Raw genomic sequence first — 18,003 nt, forward strand, 5'->3', positions numbered from 1 at the left:
AGGTGTTTCAAAATGTTGAATTTTACTTCTGTTTCTTGGAAGAGATTCATATTAAAAAGTTCCAGAGCAATATCGAACTGTAAAAATACAGACAGAGGAGATTGCCTCGTCCAGATTTTTAGCAAACGGAGAATTTTTCAGCCGTCTTTGGCCGTCTGCTGCACAGAGATGGATGACTGAGTTTTTTCTGAGTAACGTTTGAAAGGGCAGCGGCACAGTAGTCGTGGCCGAGTGGTTAAGGCGATGGACTAGAAATCCATTGGGTTATCCCGCGCATGTTCGAATCCTGCCGACTACGATTCTCAGCATTTTTCATTCCATCTCACAATTTAACCGGTTCTCTGCCAAACTGATCCTGAGATAGATGGAATAACGTCCCACACCTTTCAACACTGACATTTTTTTCTCATTTTTATTAATCTGCAATATTCACGATACATCCGTTTCAAAAATCGCAAACATCAGTCAAAGTTGCGACAGTGATTCAGCCTGTCTATCCCTCGAGATGACGAAGGCATCTGTGCATGCCCGTTGGTGCGTGCACATTTCTGGTTATGTATGTGCGTGTCTTTGTGTCTGTCTATCTCTATATATGTCTCTGTGTATGTGCAACTGTCTGTGGAAATCATCACCATGAATTTGGTATGTCCTGGAACTTATAAAAAAGAATTGGGGGAAATAATAAGGTTGTGAACTTTTGTATCGGCTTTGGTTCAGTGGCAGCGCTCTCGACTGAATCGGGAGTTTGTGTATTCAAGTCGCACTTCTGAGACTTGAGCATTATCATCTTGGCTAACACTCAAGTGCAGCACTTGGGGAATTTTGCAATGTTGAAGCTGTTGACTTTCGGATGAAATGTTAAATTGAATCTCCGTCTGCACCCTCGGGTGGATATGAAAGTTCCCAGTGCATTACTCGAAAAAGAATCGGAGATTTGCCCCCGTCTCAATATTCCTAAAAATGTTCGTAAATGCTCACTGAAAGCCGATGTGTATGTGTTTGTATGTGGGGTTGGGGTTGAAGCCCAGATTCTCACAGAGACGGAATGCAGGTTCTCACAGGACGAGGATAGCCGAGTGGTTGAGGCGTTGGCCTTGAATTTTAATGGATTTTTCCCGCGTGGGTTCGCACACCACTCCTGGTATCTCTTTAATTTAACACGGATTTCCTCCCATTCTGATCAGTGAGACCGGATTTTCATCGGTTGAATCAGCAATTTTCTGTAACAATGTGACACTCTGAACCGATAATGAAATGAAATTGTGAAATGTATCTGCGTCGCTCGGTCTCTCCCTCTCTCTCTCTTCAGAGAGTTGTGTATGTGTTTGTATGTATGTGTCTTTGTCTCTCTCAGTCTGACTCACTCTGGCTGTCCCTGTTTCTCTGTTTGTCTCTGTCTCTCAATCTGTCTCTTTCTCACGGTGTCACGTCTGTTCCAATGGGATTCTCTCAGATTCTTAGTCTGACTGGCTCTCTCTTTCCCATCATTTCGGTCTGTCCATGTCTTTGCCTGTCTCTGTTAGTCCCTGCCTATTAGCTGAGAAGTATTTCCATCATTTTCTGTTTTAGTCTCTATCGCTCTCTCTCCATCTGTCTCTTTCCTTGTAACTGTCTTTATCATTGTCTTTCTATCACTCTTTCCCTCTCTCTCTCTTAATAGATCAAACACACACACATCTCTGTATATGTATATGTTTGAGTCTTTTTCTCATTCAGTCTGCCTCTCCTTCTCAGTCTCACACATTCTGTCTCTCGTTGTCTCTATCTCGCTGCCTGTCTCTCCCTGTTTGTCGGTTTGTCTCTGTCTCTCAATGTGTCTGTCGACTTCTCATGGTGTCCAGTTCTGTTCACAGTGGCTCGATTACTGCTCTGGCAGAACTGGTGCACGTCAGTTTCTCGTTAGTATAGTGGGAAGTATCCCTGCCTGTCACGCGGGAGCCCGGGGTTCAATTCCCCGACGGGGAGGCAGGTGTTTCAAAATGTTGAATTTTACTTCTGTTTCTTGGAAGAGATTCATATTAAAAAGTTCCAGAGCAATATCGAACTGTAAAAATACAGACAGAGGAGATTGCCTCGTCCAGATTTTCAGCAAACGGAGAATTTTTCAGCCGTCTTTGGCCGTCTGCTGCACAGAGATTGATGACTGAGTTTTTTCTGAGTAACGTTTGAAAAGGCAGCGGCACAGTAGTCGTGGCCGAGTAGTTAATGCGATGGCCTAGGAATCCATTGGGTTATCCCGCGCATTTTCGAATCCTGCCCACTACGATTCTCAGCATTTTTCATTCCATGTCACAATTTGACCGGTTCTCTGCCAAACTGATCCTGAGACAGATGGAATAACGTCCCACACCTTTCAACACTGACATTTTTTTCTCATTTTTATTAATCTGCAATATTCACGATACATCCGTTTCAAAAATCGCAAACATCAGTCAAAGTTGCGACAGTGATTCAGCCTGTCTATCCTTCGAGATGACGAAGGCATCTGTGCATGCCCGTTGGTGCGTGCACATTTTTGGTCATGTGTGTGCGTGTCTTTGTGTCTGTCTATCTCTATATATGTCTCTGTGTATGTGCAACTGTCTGTGGAAATCATCACCATGAATTTGGTATGTCCTGGAACTTATAAAAAAGAATTGGGGGAAATAATAAGGTTGTGAACTTTTGTATCGGCTTTGGTTCAGTGGCAGCGCTCTCGACTGAATCGGGAGTTTGTGTATTCAAGTCGCACTTCTGAGACTTGAGCATGATCATCTTGGCTAACACTCAAGTGCAGCACTTGGGGAATTTTGCAATGTTGAAGCTGTTGACTTTCGGATGAAATGTTAAATTGAATCTCCGTCTGCACCCTCGGGTGGATATGAAAGTTCCCAGTGCATTACTCGAAAAAGAATCGGAGATTTGCCCCCGTCTCAATATTCCTAAAAATGTTCGTAAATGCTCACTGAAAGCCGATGTGTATGTGTTTGTATGTGGGGTTGGGGTTGAAGCCCAGATTCTCACAGAGACGGAATGCAGGTTCTCACAGGACGAGGATAGCCGAGTGGTTGAGGCGTTGGCCTTGAATTTTAATGGATTTTTCCCGCGTGGGTTCGCACACCACTCCTGGTATCTCTTTAATTTAACACGGATTTCATCCCATTCTGATCAGTGAGACCGGATTTTCATCGGTTGAATCAGCAATTTTCTGTAACAATGTGACACTCTGAACCGATAATGAAATGAAATTGTGAAATGTATCTGCGTCGCTCGGTCTCTCCCTCTCTCTCTCTTCAGAGAGTTGTGTATGTGTTTGTATGTATGTGTCTTTGTCTCTCTCAGTCTGACTCACTCTGGCTGTCCCTGTTTCTCTGTTTGTCTCTGTCTCTCAATCTGTCTCTTTCTCACGGTGTCACGTCTGTTCCAATGGGATTCTCTCAGATTCTTAGTCTGACTGGCTCTCTCTTTCCCATCATTTCGGTCTGTCCATGTCTTTGCCTGTCTCTGTTAGTCCCTGCCTATTAGCTGAGAAGTATTTCCATCATTTTCTGTTTTAGTCTCTATCGCTCTCTCTCCATCTGTCTCTTTCCTTGTAACTGTCTTTATCATTGTCTTTCTATCACTCTTTCCCTCTCTCTCTCTTAATAGATCAAACACACACACATCTCTGTATATGTATATGTTTGAGTCTTTTTCTCATTCAGTCTGCCTCTCCTTCTCAGTCTCACACATTCTGTCTCTCGTTGTCTCTATCTCGCTGCCTGTCTCTCCCTGTTTGTCGGTTTGTCTCTGTCTCTCAATGTGTCTGTCGACTTCTCATGGTGTCCAGTTCTGTTCACAGTGGCTCGATTACTGCTCTGGCAGAACTGGTGCACGTCAGTTTCTCGTTAGTATAGTGGGAAGTATCCCTGCCTGTCACGCGGGAGCCCGGGGTTCAATTCCCCGACGGGGAGGCAGGTGTTTCAAAATGTTGAATTTTACTTCTGTTTCTTGGAAGAGATTCATATTAAAAAGTTCCAGAGCAATATCGAACTGTAAAAATACAGACAGAGGAGATTGCCTCGTCCAGATTTTTAGCAAACGGAGAATTTTTCAGCCGTCTTTGGCCGTCTGCTGCACAGAGATTGATGACTGAGTTTTTTCTGAGTAACGTTTGAAAAGGACAGCGGCACAGTAGTCGTGGCCGAGTAGTTAATGCGATGGCCTAGAAATCCATTGGGTTATCCCGCGCATTTTCGAATCCTGCCCACTACGATTCTCAGCATTTTTCATTCCATGTCACAATTTGACCGGTTCTCTGCCAAACTGATCCTGAGACAGATGGAATAACGTCCCACACCTTTCAACACTGACATTTTTTTCTCATTTTTATTAATCTGCAATATTCACGATACATCCGTTTCAAAAATCGCAAACATCAGTCAAAGTTGCGACAGTGATTCAGCCTGTCTATCCCTCGAGATGACGAAGGCATCTGTGCATGCCCGTTGGTGCGTGCACATTTCTGGTTATGTATGTGCGTGTCTTTGTGTCTGTCTATCTCTATATATGTCTCTGTGTATGTGCAACTGTCTGTGGAAATCATCACCATGAATTTGGTATGTCCTGGAACTTATAAAAAAGAATTGGGGGAAATAATAAGGTTGTGAACTTTTGTATCGGCTTTGGTTCAGTGGCAGCGCTCTCGACTGAATCGGGAGTTTGTGTGTTCAAGTCGCACTTCTGAGACTTGAGCATTATCATCTTGGCTAACACTCAAGTGCAGCACTTGGGGAATTTTGCAATGTTGAAGCTGTTGACTTTCGGATGAAATGTTAAATTGAATCTCCGTCTGCACCCTCGGGTGGATATGAAAGTTCCCAGTGCATTACTCGAAAAAGAATAGGAGAGTTGCCCCCGTCTCAATATTCCTAAAAATGTTCCTAAATGCTCACTGAAAGCCGATGTGTATGTGTTTGTATGTGGGGTCGGGGTTGAAGCCCAGATTATCACAGAGACGGAATGCAGGCTCTCACAGGACGAGGATCGCCGAGTGGTTGAGGCGTTGGCCTTGAATTTTAATGGATTTTTCCCGCGTGGGTTCGCACACCACTCCTGGTATCTCTTTAATTTAACACGGATTTCCTCCCATTCTGATCAGTGAGACCGGATTTTCATCGGTTGAATCAGCAATTTTCTGTAACAATGTGACACTCTGAACCGATAATGAAATGAAATTGTGAAATGTATCAGCGTCGCTCGGTCTCTCCCTCTCTCTCTCTTCAGAGAGTTGTGTATGTGTTTGTATGTTTGAGTCTTTGTCTCTCTCAGTCTGACTCATTCTGTCTGTCCCTGTTTCTCTGTTTGTCTCTGTCTCTCAATCTGTCTCTTTCTCACGGTGCCACGTCTGTTCCAATGGGATTCTCTCAGATTCTTTGTCTGACTGGCTCTCTCTTTCCCATCATTTCGGTCTGTCCATGTCTTTGCCTGTCTCTGTTAGTCCCTGCCTGTTAGCTGAGAAGTATGTCCATCATTTTCTATTTCAGTCTCTATCGCTCTCTCTCCATCTGCCTCTTTCCTTGTAACTGTCTTTATGATTGTCTTTCTATCACTCTTTCCCTCTCTCTCTTTTAAGAGATCAAACACACACACATCTCTGTATATGTATATGTTTGAGTCTTTTTCTCACTCAGTCTGCCTCTCCTTCTCAGTCTCACACTTTCTGTCTCTCGTTGTCTCTATCTCGCTGTCTGTCTCTCCCTGTTTGTCGGTTTGTCTCTGTCTCTCAATGTGTCTGTCGACTTCTCATGGTGTCCAGTTCTGTTCAAAGTGGCTCGATTGCTGCTCTGGAAGAACTGGTGCACGTCAGTTCCTCGTTAGTATAGTGGGAAGTATCCCTGCCTGTCACGCGGGAGCCCGGGGTTCAATTCCCCGACAGTGAGGCAGGTGTTTCAAAATGTAGAATTTTACTTCTGTTTCTTGGAAGAGATTCATATTAAAAATTCCAGAGCAATATCGAACTGTAAAAATACAGACAGAGGAGATTGCCTCGTCCAGATTTTTAGCAAACGGAGAATTTTTCAGCCGTCTTTGGCCGTCTGCTGCACAGAGATTGATGACTGAATTTTTTCTGAGTAACGTTAGAAAGGCAGCAGCACAGTAGTCGTGGCCGAGTGGTTAAGGCGATGGACTAGAAATCCATTGGGTTATCCCGCGCATGTTCGAATCCTGCCGACTACGATTCGCAGCATTTTTCATTCCATTTCACAATTTAACCGGTTCTCTGCCAAACTGATCCTGAGATCGATGGAATAACGTCCCACACCTTTCAACACTGACATTTTTTTCTCATTTTTATTAATCTGCAATATTCACGATACATCCGTTTCAAAAATCGCAAACATCAGTCAAAGCTGCGACAGTGATTCAGCCTGTCTATCCCTCGAGATGACGAAGGCATCTGTGCATGCCCGTTGGTGCGTGCTAATTTTTGGTTATGTGTGTGTGTGTCTCTGTGTCTGTCTATCTCTATATATGTCTCTGTGTATGTGCACCTGTCTGTGGAAATCATCACCATGAATTTGGTATGTCCTGGAACTTATAAAACAGACTGGGGGAAATTATAACGTTGTGAACTTTTGTATCGGCTTTGGTTCAGTGGCAGCACTCTCGACTGAATCGGGAGTTTGTGTGTTCAAGTCGCATTTCTGAGACTTGAGCATATCATCTTGGCGAACACTCAAGTGCAGTACTTGGGGAATTTTGCAATGTTGAAGCTGTTGTCTTTCGGATGAAATGTTAAATTGAAGCTCCGTCTGTACCCTCGGGTGGAAATGAAAGTTCCCAGTGCATTACTCGAAAAAGAATAGGAGAGTTGCCCCCGTCTCAATATCACTAAAAATGTTCGTAAATGCTCACTGAAAGTCGATGTGTCTGTGTTTGTATGTGGGGTTGGGGTTGAAGCCCAGATTCTCACAGAGACAGAATGCAGGTTTTCACAGGACCAGGATAGCCGAGTGGTTGAGGCGTTGGCCTTGAATTTTAATGGTTGTTTACCGCGTGGGTTCGTACCCCACTCCTGGTACCTCTTTAATTTAACACGGATTTCCTCCAATTCTGATCAGTGAGACCGGATTTTCATCAGTTGAATCAGCAAATTTCTGTAACAATGTGACACTCTGAACCGATAATGAAATGAAATTGTGAAATGCATCTGCGTCGCTCGGTCTCCACCTCTCTCTCTCTCTCTTCAGAGATTTGTGCATGTGTTTGAGTCTTTGTCTCTCTCAGTCTGACTACTCTGTCTGTCTCTGTTTCTCTGTTTGTCTCTGTTTCTCAATCTGTCTCTTTCTCACGGTGCCACGTCTGCTCCAATGGGATTCTCTCAGACTCTTTGTCTGACTGTCTCTCTCTTTCCCATCATTTCGGTCTGTCCATGTCTTTGCCTGTCTCTGTGAGTCCCTGCCTGCAAGCTGAGAAGTATTTCCATCATTTTCTGTTTTAGTCTCTATCGCTCTCTCTCCATCTGTCTCTCTCCTTGTAACTGTCTTTATCATTGTCTTTCTATCACTCTTTCCCTCTCTCTCTCATAATAGATCACACACACACATCTCTGTATATGGAAATGTTTGAGTCTTTTTCTCACTCAGTCTGCCTCCCCTTCTCAGTCTCACACTTTCTGTCTCTCGTTGTCTCTATCTCGCTGTCTGTCTCTCCCTGTTTGTCGGTTTGTCTCTGTCTCTCAATGTGTCTGTCGACTTCTCATGGTGCCCAGTTCTGTTAACAGTGGCTCGATTACTGCTCTGACAGAATTGGTACACGTCAGTTCCTCGTTAGTATAGTGGTGAGTATCCCCGCCTGTCATGCGGGAGACTGGGGTTCAATTCCCCGACGGGGAGGCAGTTATTTCATATTGTAGAGTTTTACTTCTGTTTCTTGGAAGAGAAGAATATTAAAAAGTTCCAGAGCAATATCGAACTGTAAAAATACAGGTAGAGGAGATTGCCTCGTGCAGATTTTTAGCAAACGGAGAATTTTTCAGGAGTCTTTGGCCGTCTGCTGCACAGAGATGGATGACTGAGTTTTTTCTGAGTAACGTTAAAAAAAGGAAGTAACATAGTAGTCGTGGCCGAGTGGTTAAGGCGATGGACTAGAAATGCATTGGGTTATCCTGCGCAGGTTCGAATCCTGCCGACTACGATTCTCAGCATTTTTCATTCCATTTCACAATTTAACCGGTTCTCTGCCAAACTGATCCTGAGATAGATTGAATAACGTCCCACACCTTTCAACACTGACATTTTTTTCTCATTTTTATTAATCTGCAATATTCGCGATACATCCGTTTCAAAAATCGCAAACAGTCAAAGCTGCGACAGTGATTCAGCCTGTCTATCCCTCGAGATGACGAAGGCATTTGTGCATGCCCGTTGGTGAGTGCAAATTTTTGGTTATGTGTGTGTGTGTCTCTGTGTCTGTCTATCTCTATATATGTCTCTGTGTATGTGCACCTGTCTGTGGAAATCATCACCATGAATTTGGTATGTCCTGGAACTTATAAAACAGACTTGGTGGAAATTATAAGGTTGTGAACTTTTGTATCGGCTTTGTTTCAGTGGCAGCATTCTCGACTGAATCGGGAGTTTGTGTGTTCAAGTCGCACTTCTGAGACGTGAGCATTATCATCTTGGCTAACACTCAAGTGCAGCACTTGGGGAATTTTGCAATGTTGAAGCTGTTGTCTTTCGGATGAAATGTTAAATTGAAGCTCCGTCTGCACCCTCGGGTGGATATGAAAGTTCCCAGTGCATTACTCGAAAAAGAATAGGAGAGTTGCCCCCGTCTCAATATCACTAAAAATGTACGTAAATGCTCACTGAAAGCCGATGTGTATGTGTTTGTATGTGGGGTTGGGGTTGAAGCCCAAATTCTCACAGAGACAGAATGCAGGCTCTCACAGGACCAGGATAGCCGAATGGTTGAGGCGTTGGCCTTGAATTTTAATGGTTGTTTACCGCGTGGGTTCGTACCCCACTCCTGGTATCTCATTAATTTAACACGGATTTCCTCCCATTCTGATCAGTGAACCGGATTTTCATCGGTTGAATCAGCAATTTTCTGTAACAATGTGACACTCTGAACCGATAATGAAATGAAATTGTGAAATGCATCTGCGTTCGCTCGGTCTCCACCTCTCTCTCTCTTCAGAGATTTGTGCATGTGTTTGTGTGTTTGAGTCTTTGTCTCTCTCAGTCTGACTACTCTGGCTGTCCCTGTTTCTCTGTTTGTCTCTGTCTCTCAATCTGACTCTTTCTCACGGTGCCACGTCTGTTCCAATGGGAATCTCTCAGACTCTTTGTCTGACTGGCTCTCTCCTTCCCATCATTTCGGTCTGTCCATGTCTTTGCCTGTCTCTGTGAGTCCCTGCCTGTAAGCTGAGAAGTATTTCCATCATTTTCTGTTTTAGTCTCTATCGCTCTCTCTCTATCTGTCTCTCTCCTTGTAACTGTCTTTATCATTGTCTTTCTATCACTCTTTCCCTCTCTCTCTCATAATAGATCACACACACACATCTCTGTATATGGAAATGTTTGAGTCTTTTTCTCACTCAGTCTGCCTCTCCTTCTCAGTCTCACACTTTCTGTCTCTCGTTGTCTCTATCTCGCTGTCTGTCTCTCCCTGTTTGTCGGTTTGTCTCTGTCTCTCAATGAGTCTGTCGACTTCTCATGGTGCCCAGTTCTGTTCACAGTGGCTCGATTACTGCTCTGACAGAATTGGTGCACGTCAGTTCCTCGTTAGTATAGTGGTGAGTATCCCCGCCTGTCATGCGGGAGACTGTGGTTCAATTCCCCGACGGGGAGGCAGTTATTTCAAATCGTAGAGTTTTACTTCTGTTTCTTGGAAGAGATTAATATTAAAAAGTTCCAGAGCAATATCGAACTGTAAAAATACAGATAGAGGAGATTGCCTCGTCCAGATTTTTAGCAAACGGAGAATTTTTCAGCCGTCTTTGGCCGTCTGCTGCACAGAGATGGATGACTGAGTTTTTTCTGAGTAACGTTTGAAAGGGCAGCGGCACAGTAGTCGTGGCCGAGTGGTTAAGGCGATGGACTAGAAATCCATTGGGTTATCCCGCGCATGTTCGAATCCTGCCGACTACGATTCTCAGCATTTTTCATTCCATCTCACAATTTAACCGGTTCTCTGCCAAACTGATCCTGAGATAGAAGGAATAACGTCCCACACCTTTCAACACTGACATTTTTTTCTCATTTTTATTAATCTGCAATATTCACGATACATCCGTTTCAAAAATCGCAAACATCAGTCAAAGTTGCGACAGTGATTCAGCCTGTCTATCCTTCGAGATGACGAAGGCATCTGTGCATGCCCGTTGGTGCGTGCACATTTTTGGTTATGTGTGTGCGTGTCTTTGTGTCTGTCTATCTCTATATATGTCTCTGTGTATGTGAAACTGTCTGTGGAAATCATCACCATGAATTTAGTATGTCCTGGAACTTAAAAAAAGACTTGGGGGAAATAATAAGATTGTGAACATTTGTATCGGCTTTGGTTCAGTGGCAGCACTCTCGACTGAATCGGGAGTTTGTGTGTTCAAGTCGCATTTCTGAGACTTGAGCTTTATCATCTTGGCTAACACTCAAGTGCAGCACTTGGGGAATTTTGCAATGTTGAAGCTGTTGACTTTCGGATGAAATGTTAAATTGAAGCTCCGTCTGCAACCTCGGGTGGATATGAAAGTTCCCAGTGCATTACTCGAAAAAGAATAGGAGAGTTGCCCCCGTCTCAATATCACTAAAAATGTACGTAAATGCTCACTGAAAGCCGATGTGTATGTGTTTGTATGTGGGGTTGGGGTTGAAGCCCAGATTCTCACAGAGACAGAATGCAGGCTCTCACAGGACCAGGATAGCCGAATGGTTGAGGCGTTGGCCTTGAATTTTAATGGTTGTTTACCGCGTGGGTTCGTACCCCACTCCTGGTATCTCATTAATTTAACACGGATTTCCTCCCATTCTGATCAGTGAACCGGATTTTCATCGGTTGAATCAGCAATTTTCTGTAACAATGTGACACTCTGAACCGATAATGAAATGAAATTGTGAAATGCATCTGCGTTCGCTCGGTCTCCACCTCTCTCTCTCTTCAGAGATTTGTGCATGTGTTTGTGTGTTTGAGTCTTTGTCTCTCTCAGTCTGACTACTCTGGCTGTCCCTGTTTCTCTGTTTGTCTCTGTCTCTCAATCTGACTCTTTCTCACGGTGCCACGTCTGTTCCAATGGGAATCTCTCAGACTCTTTGTCTGACTGGCTCTCTCCTTCCCATCATTTCGGTCTGTCCATGTCTTTGCCTGTCTCTGTGAGTCCCTGCCTGTAAGCTGAGAAGTATTTCCATCATTTTCTGTTTTAGTCTCTATCGCTCTCTCTCCATCTGTCTCTCTCCTTGTAACTGTCTTTATCATTGTCTTTCTATCACTCTTTCCCTCTCTCTCTCATAATAGATCACACACACACATCTCTGTATATGGAAATGTTTGAGTCTTTTTCTCACTCAGTCTGCCTCTCCTTCTCAGTCTCACACTTTCTATCTCTCGTTGTCTCTATCTCGCTGTCTGTCTCTCCCTGTTTGTCGGTTTGTCTCTGTCTCTCAATGAGTCTGTCGACTTCTCATGGTGCCCAGTTCTGTTCACAGTGGCTCGATTACTGCTCTGACAGAATAGGTGCACGTCAGTTCCTCGTTAGTATAGTGGTTAGTATCCCCGCCTGTCATGCGGGAGACTGTGGTTCAATTCCCCGACGGGGAGGCAGTTATTTCAAATCGTAGAGTTTTACTTCTGTTTCTTGGAAGAGATTAATATTAAAAAGTTCCAGAGCAATATCGAACTGTAAAAATACAGATAGAGGAGATTGCCTCGTCCAGATTTTTAGCAAACGGAGAATTTTTCAGCCGTCTTTGGCCGTCTGCTGCACAGAGATGGATGACTGAGTTTTTTCTGAGTAACGTTTGAAAGGGCAGCGGCACAGTAGTCGTGGCCGAGTGGTTAAGGCGATGGACTAGAAATCCATTGGGTTATCCCGCGCATGTTCGAATCCTGCCGACTACGATTCTCAGCATTTTTCATTCCATCTCACAATTTAACCGGTTCTCTGCCAAACTGATCCTGAGATAGATGGAATAACGTCCCACACCTTTCAACACTGACATTTTTTTCTCATTTTTATTAATCTGCAATATTCACGATACATCCGTTTCAAAAATCGCAAACATCAGTCAAAGTTGCGACAGTGATTCAGCCTGTCTATCCTTCGAGATGACGAAGGCATCTGTGCATGCCCGTTGGTGCGTGCACATTTTTGGTTATGTGTGTGCGTGTCTTTGTGTCTGTCTATCTCTATATATGTCTCTGTGTATGTGCAACTGTCTGTGGAAATCATCACCATGAATTTAGTATGTCCTGGAACTTATAAAAAAGACTTGGGGGAAATAATAAGATTGTGAACATTTGTATCGGCTTTGGTTCAGTGGCAGCACTCTCGACTGAATCGGGAGTTTGTGTGTTCAAGTCGCACTTCTGAGACTTGAGCTTTATCATCTTGGCTAACACTCAAGTGCAGCACTTGGGGAATTTTGCAATGTTGAAGCTGTTGACTTTCGGATGAAATGTTAAATTGAAGCTCCGTCTGCAACCTCGGGTGGATATGAAAGTTCCCAGTGCATTACTCGAAAAAGAATAGGAGATTTGCCCCCGTCTCAATATTCCTAAAAATGTTCGTAAATGCTCACTGAAAGCCGATGTGTATGTGTTTGTATGTGGGGTTGGGGTTGAAGCCCAGATTCTCACAGAGACGGAATGCAGGTTCTCACAGGACGAGGATCGCCGAGTGGTTGAGGCGTTGGCCTTGAATTTTAATGGATTTTTCCCGCGTGGGTTCGCACACCACTCCTGGTATCTCTTTTATTTAACACGGATTTCCTCCCATTCTGATCAGTGAGACCGGATTTTCATCGGTTGAATCAGCAATTTTCTGTAACAATGTGACACTCTGAACCGATAATGAAATGAAATTGTGAAATGTATCTGCGTCGCTCGGTCTCTCCCTCTCTCTCTCTTCAGAGAGTTGTGTATGTGTTTGTATGTATGTGTCTTTGTCTCTCTCAGTCTGACTCACTCTGGCTGTCCCTGTTTCTCTGTTTGTCTCTGTCTCTCAATCTGTCTCTTTCTCACGGTGTCACGTCTGTTCCAATGGGATTCTCTCAGATTCTTTGTCTGACTGGCTCTCTCTTTCCCATCATTTCGGTCTGTCCATGTCTTTGCCTGTCTCTGTTAGTCCCTGCCTGTTAGCTGAGAAGTATTTCCATCATTTTCTGTTTTAGTCTCTATCGCTCTCTCTCCATCTGTCTCTTTCCTTGTAACTGTCTTTATCATTGTCTTTCTATCACTCTTTCCCTCTCTCTCTCTTAATAGATCAAACACACACACATCTCTGTATATGTATATGTTTGAGTCTTTTTCTCACTCAGTCTGCCTCTCCTTCTCAGTCTCACACATTCTGTCTCTCGTTGTCTCTATCTCGCTGTCTGTCTCTCCCTGTTTGTCGGTTTGTCTCTGTCTCTCAATGTGTCTGTCGACGTCTCATGGTGTCCAGTTCTGTTCACAGTGGCTCGATTACTGCTCTGGCAGAACTGGTGCACGTCAGTTCCTCGTTAGTATAGTGGGAAGTATCCCTGCCTGTCACGCGGGAGCCCGGGGTTCAATTCCCCGACGGGGAGGCAGGTGTTTCAAAATGTTGAATTTTACTTCTGTTTCTTGGAAGAGATTCATATTAAAAAGTTCCAGAGCAATATCGAACTGTAAAAATACAGACAGAGGAGATTGCCTCGTCCAGATTTTTAGCAAACGGAGAATTTTTCAGCCGTCTTTGGCCGTCTGCTGCACAGAGATGGATGACTGATCAGTGAGACCGGATTTTCATCGGTTGAATCAGCAATTTTCTGTAACAATGTGACACTCTGAACCGATAATGAAATGAAATTGTGAAATGTATCAGCGTCGCTCGGTCTCTCCCTCTCTCTCTCTCTTCAGAGAGTTGTGTATGTGTTTGTATGTTTGAGTCTTTGTCTCTCTCAGTCTGACTCATTCTGGCTGTCCCTGTTTCTCTGTTTGTCTCTGTCTCTCAATCTGTCTCTTTCTCACGGTGCCACGTCTGTTCCAATGGGATTCTCTCAGATTCTTTGTCTGACTGGCTCTCTCTTCCCCATCATTTCGGTCTGTCCATGTCTTTGCCTGTCTCTGTTAGTCCCTGCCTGTAAGCTGAGAAGTATGTCCATCATTTTCTATTTCAGTCTCTATCGCTCTCTCTCCATCTGCCTCTTTCCTTGTAACTGTCTTTATCATTGTCTTTCTATCACTCTTTCCCTCTCTCTCTCTTAAGAGATCAAACACACACACACATCTCTGTATATGTATATGTTTGATTCTTTTTCTCACTCAGTCTGCCTCTCCTTCTCAGTCTCACACTTTCTGTCTCTCGTTGTCTCTATCTCGCTGTCTGTCTCTCCCTGTTTGTCGGCTTGTCTCTGTCTCTCAATGTGTCTGTCGACTTCTCATGGTGTCCAGTTCTGTTCACAGTGGCTCGATTACTGCTCTGGCAGAACTGGTGCACGTCAGTTCCTCGTTAGTATAGTGGGAAGTATCCCTGCCTGTCACGCGGGAGCCCGGGGTTCAATTCCCCGACGGGGAGGCAGGTGTTTCAAATTGTAAAATTTTACTTCTGTTTCTTGGAAGAGATTCATAAAAGGTTCCAGAGCAATATCGAACTGTAAAAATACAGACAGAGGAGATTGCCTCGTCCAGATTTTTAGCAAACGGAGAATTTTTCAGCCGTCTTTGGCCGTCTGCTGCACAGAGATGGATGACTGAGTTTTTTCTGAGTAACGTTTGAAAGGGCAGCGGCACAGTAGTCGTGGCCGAGTGGTTAAGGCGATGGACTAGAAATCCATTGGGTTATCCCGCGGATGTTCGAATCCTGCCGACTACGATTCTCAGCATTTTTCATTCCATCTCACAATTTAACCGGTTCTCTGCCAAACTGATCCTGAGATAGATGGAATAACGTCCCACACCTTTCAACACTGACATTTTTTTCTCATTTTTATTAATCTGCAATATTCACGATACATCCGTTTCAAAAATCGCAAACATCAGTCAAAGTTGCGACAGTGATTCAGCCTGTCTATCCTTCGAGATGACGAAGGCATCTGTGCATGCCCGTTGGTGCGTGCACATTGTTGGTTATGTGTGTGCGTGTCTTTGTGTCTGTCTATCTCTATATATGTCTCTGTGTATGTGCAACTGTCTGTGGAAATCATCACCATGAATTTAGTATGTCCTGGAACTTATAAAAAAGACTTGGGGGAAATAATAAGATTGTGAACATTTGTATCGGCTTTGGTTCAGTGGCAGCACTCTCGACTGAATCGGGAGTTTGTGTGTTCAAGTCGCACTTCTGAGACTTGAGCTTTATCATCCTGTCAAACACTCAAGTGCAGCACTTGGGGAATTTTGCAATGTTGAAGCTGTTGACCTTCGGATGAAATGTTAAATTGAAGCTCCGTCTGCACCCTCGGGTGGATATGAAAGTTCCCAGTGCATTACTCGAAAAAGAATAGGAGATTTGCCCCCGTCTCAATATTCCTAAAAATGTTCGTAAATGCTCACTGAAAGCCGATGTGTATGTGTTTGTATGTGGGGTTGGGGTTGAAGCCCAGATTCTCACAGAGACGGAATGCAGGTTCTCACAGGACGAGGATAGCCGAGTGGTTGAGGCGTTGGCCTTGAATTTTAATGGATTTTTCCCGCGTGGGTTCGCACACCACTCCTGGTATCTCTTTAATTTAACACGGATTTCCTCCCATTCTGATCAGTGAGACCGGATTTTCATCGGTTGAATCAGCAATTTTCTGTAACAATGTGACACTCTGAACCGATAATGAAATGAAATTGTGAAATGTATCTGCGTCGCTCGGTCTCTCCCTCTCTCTCTCTTCAGAGAGTTGTGTATGTGTTTGTATGTATGTGTCTTTGTCTCTCTCAGTCTGACTCACTCTGGCTGTCCCTGTTTCTCTGTTTGTCTCTGTCTCTCAATCTGTCTCTTTCTCACGGTGTCACGTCTGTTCCGATGGGATTCTCTCAGATTCTTAGTCTGACTGGCTCTCTCTTTCCCATCATTTCGGTCTGTCCATGTCTTTGCCTGTCTCTGTTAGTCCCTGCCTGTTAGCTGAGAAGTATTTCCATCATTTTCTGTTTTAGTCTCTATCGCTCTCTCTCCATCTGTCTCTTTCCTTGTAACTGTCTTTATCATTGTCTTTCTATCACTCTTTCCCTCTCTCTCTCTTAATAGATCAAACACACACACATCTCTGTATATGTATATGTTTGAGTCTTTTTCTCATTCAGTCTGCCTCTCCTTCTCAGTCTCACACATTCTGTCTCTCGTTGTCTCTATCTCGCTGCCTGTCTCTCCCTGTTTGTCGGTTTGTCTCTGTCTCTCAATGTGTCTGTCGACTTCTCATGGTGTCCAGTTCTGTTCACAGTGGCTCGATTACTGCTCTGGCAGAACTGGTGCACGTCAGTTCCTCGTTAGTATAGTGGGAAGTATCCCTGCCTGTCACGCGGGAGCCCGGGGTTCAATTCCCCGACGGGGAGGCAGTTATTTCAAATCGTAGAGTTTTACTTCTGTTTCTTGGAAGAGAAGAATATTAAAAAGTTCCAGAGCAATATCGAACTGTAAAAATACAGGTAGAGGAGATTGCCTCGTCCAGATTTTTAGCAAACGGAGAATTTTTCAGGAGTCTTTGGCCGTCTGCTGCACAGAGATGGATGACTGAGTTTTTTCTGAGTAACGTTAAAAAAAGGAAGCAACATAGTAGTCGTGGCCGAGTGGTTAAGGCGATGGACTAGAAATGCATTGGGTTATCCTGCGCAGGTTCGAATCCTGCCGACTACGATTCTCAGCATTTTTCATTCCATCTCACAATTTAACCGGTTCTCTGCCAAACTGATCCTGAGATAGATTGAATAACGTCCCACACCTTTCAACACTGACATTTTTTTCTCATTTTTATTAATCTGCAATATTCGCGATACATCCGTTTCAAAAATCGCAAACAGTCAAAGCTGCGACAGTGATTCAGCCTGTCTATCCCTCGAGATGACGAAGGCATTTGTGCATGCCCGTTGGTGAGTGCAAATTTTTGGTTATGTGTGTGTGTGTCTCTGTGTCTGTCTATCTCTATATATGTCTCTGTGTATGTGCACCTGTCTGTGGAAATCATCACCATGAATTTGGTATGTCCTGGAACTTATAAAACAGACTTGGTGGAAATTATAAGGTTGTGAACTTTTGTATCGGCTTTGTTTCAGTGGCAGCATTCTCGACTGAATCGGGAGTTTGTGTGTTCAAGTCGCACTTCTGAGACGTGAGCATTATCATCTTGGCTAACACTCAAGTGCAGCACTTGGGGAATTTTGCAATGTTGAAGCTGTTGTCTTTCGGATGAAATGTTAAATTGAAGCTCCGTCTGCACCCTCGCGTGGATATGAAAGTTCCCAGTGCATTACTCGAAAAAGAATTAGAGAGTTGCCCCCGTCTCAATATCACTAAAAATGTACGTAAATGCTCACTGAAAGCCGATGTGTATGTGTTTGTATGTGGGGTTGGGGTTGAAGCCCAGATTCTCACAGAGACAGAATGCAGGCTCTCACAGGACCAGGATAGCCGAATGGTTGAGGCGTTGGCCTTGAATTTTAATGGTTGTTTACCGCGTGGGTTCGTACCCCACTCCTGGTATCTCATTAATTTAACACGGATTTCCTCCCATTCTGATCAGTGAACCGGATTTTCATCGGTTGAATCAGCAATTTTCTGTAACAATGTGACACTCTGAACCGATAATGAAATGAAATTGTGAAATGCATCTGCGTTCGCTCGGTCTCCACCTCTCTCTCTCTTCAGAGATTTGTGCA

General features: G+C 44.1%; 8 non-coding genes and 1 pseudogene across 8 annotated transcripts; 8 read left to right on the forward strand and 1 right to left on the reverse strand.

Annotated features, from left to right (window-relative positions):
- LOC139252686 (zinc finger protein 239-like) overlaps nt 1-18,003 on the reverse strand; it is an 80,714-nt pseudogene that overhangs the window by 29,749 nt on the left and 32,962 nt on the right.
- Nucleotides 218-298, forward strand: trnas-aga (transfer RNA serine (anticodon AGA)). Its single transcript has one exon. It is a non-coding gene; the product is annotated as a tRNA-Ser (tRNA).
- trnas-aga (transfer RNA serine (anticodon AGA)) lies at nt 6,118-6,198 on the forward strand. Its single transcript has one exon. It is a non-coding gene; the product is annotated as a tRNA-Ser (tRNA).
- trnad-guc (transfer RNA aspartic acid (anticodon GUC)) lies at nt 7,785-7,856 on the forward strand. Its single transcript has one exon. It is a non-coding gene; the product is annotated as a tRNA-Asp (tRNA).
- Nucleotides 10,038-10,118, forward strand: trnas-aga (transfer RNA serine (anticodon AGA)). The gene has a single exon. It is a non-coding gene; the product is annotated as a tRNA-Ser (tRNA).
- trnas-aga (transfer RNA serine (anticodon AGA)) lies at nt 12,001-12,081 on the forward strand. Its single transcript has one exon. It is a non-coding gene; the product is annotated as a tRNA-Ser (tRNA).
- trnad-guc (transfer RNA aspartic acid (anticodon GUC)) lies at nt 13,677-13,748 on the forward strand. Its single transcript has one exon. It is a non-coding gene; the product is annotated as a tRNA-Asp (tRNA).
- On the forward strand, nt 14,648-14,719 carry trnad-guc (transfer RNA aspartic acid (anticodon GUC)). Its single transcript has one exon. It is a non-coding gene; the product is annotated as a tRNA-Asp (tRNA).
- On the forward strand, nt 16,612-16,683 carry trnad-guc (transfer RNA aspartic acid (anticodon GUC)). Its single transcript has one exon. It is a non-coding gene; the product is annotated as a tRNA-Asp (tRNA).

This window comes from Pristiophorus japonicus, unplaced genomic scaffold (genome assembly GCF_044704955.1).
Source record: "Pristiophorus japonicus isolate sPriJap1 unplaced genomic scaffold, sPriJap1.hap1 HAP1_SCAFFOLD_477, whole genome shotgun sequence".
Lineage (NCBI taxonomy): Eukaryota > Metazoa > Chordata > Chondrichthyes > Pristiophoridae > Pristiophorus > Pristiophorus japonicus.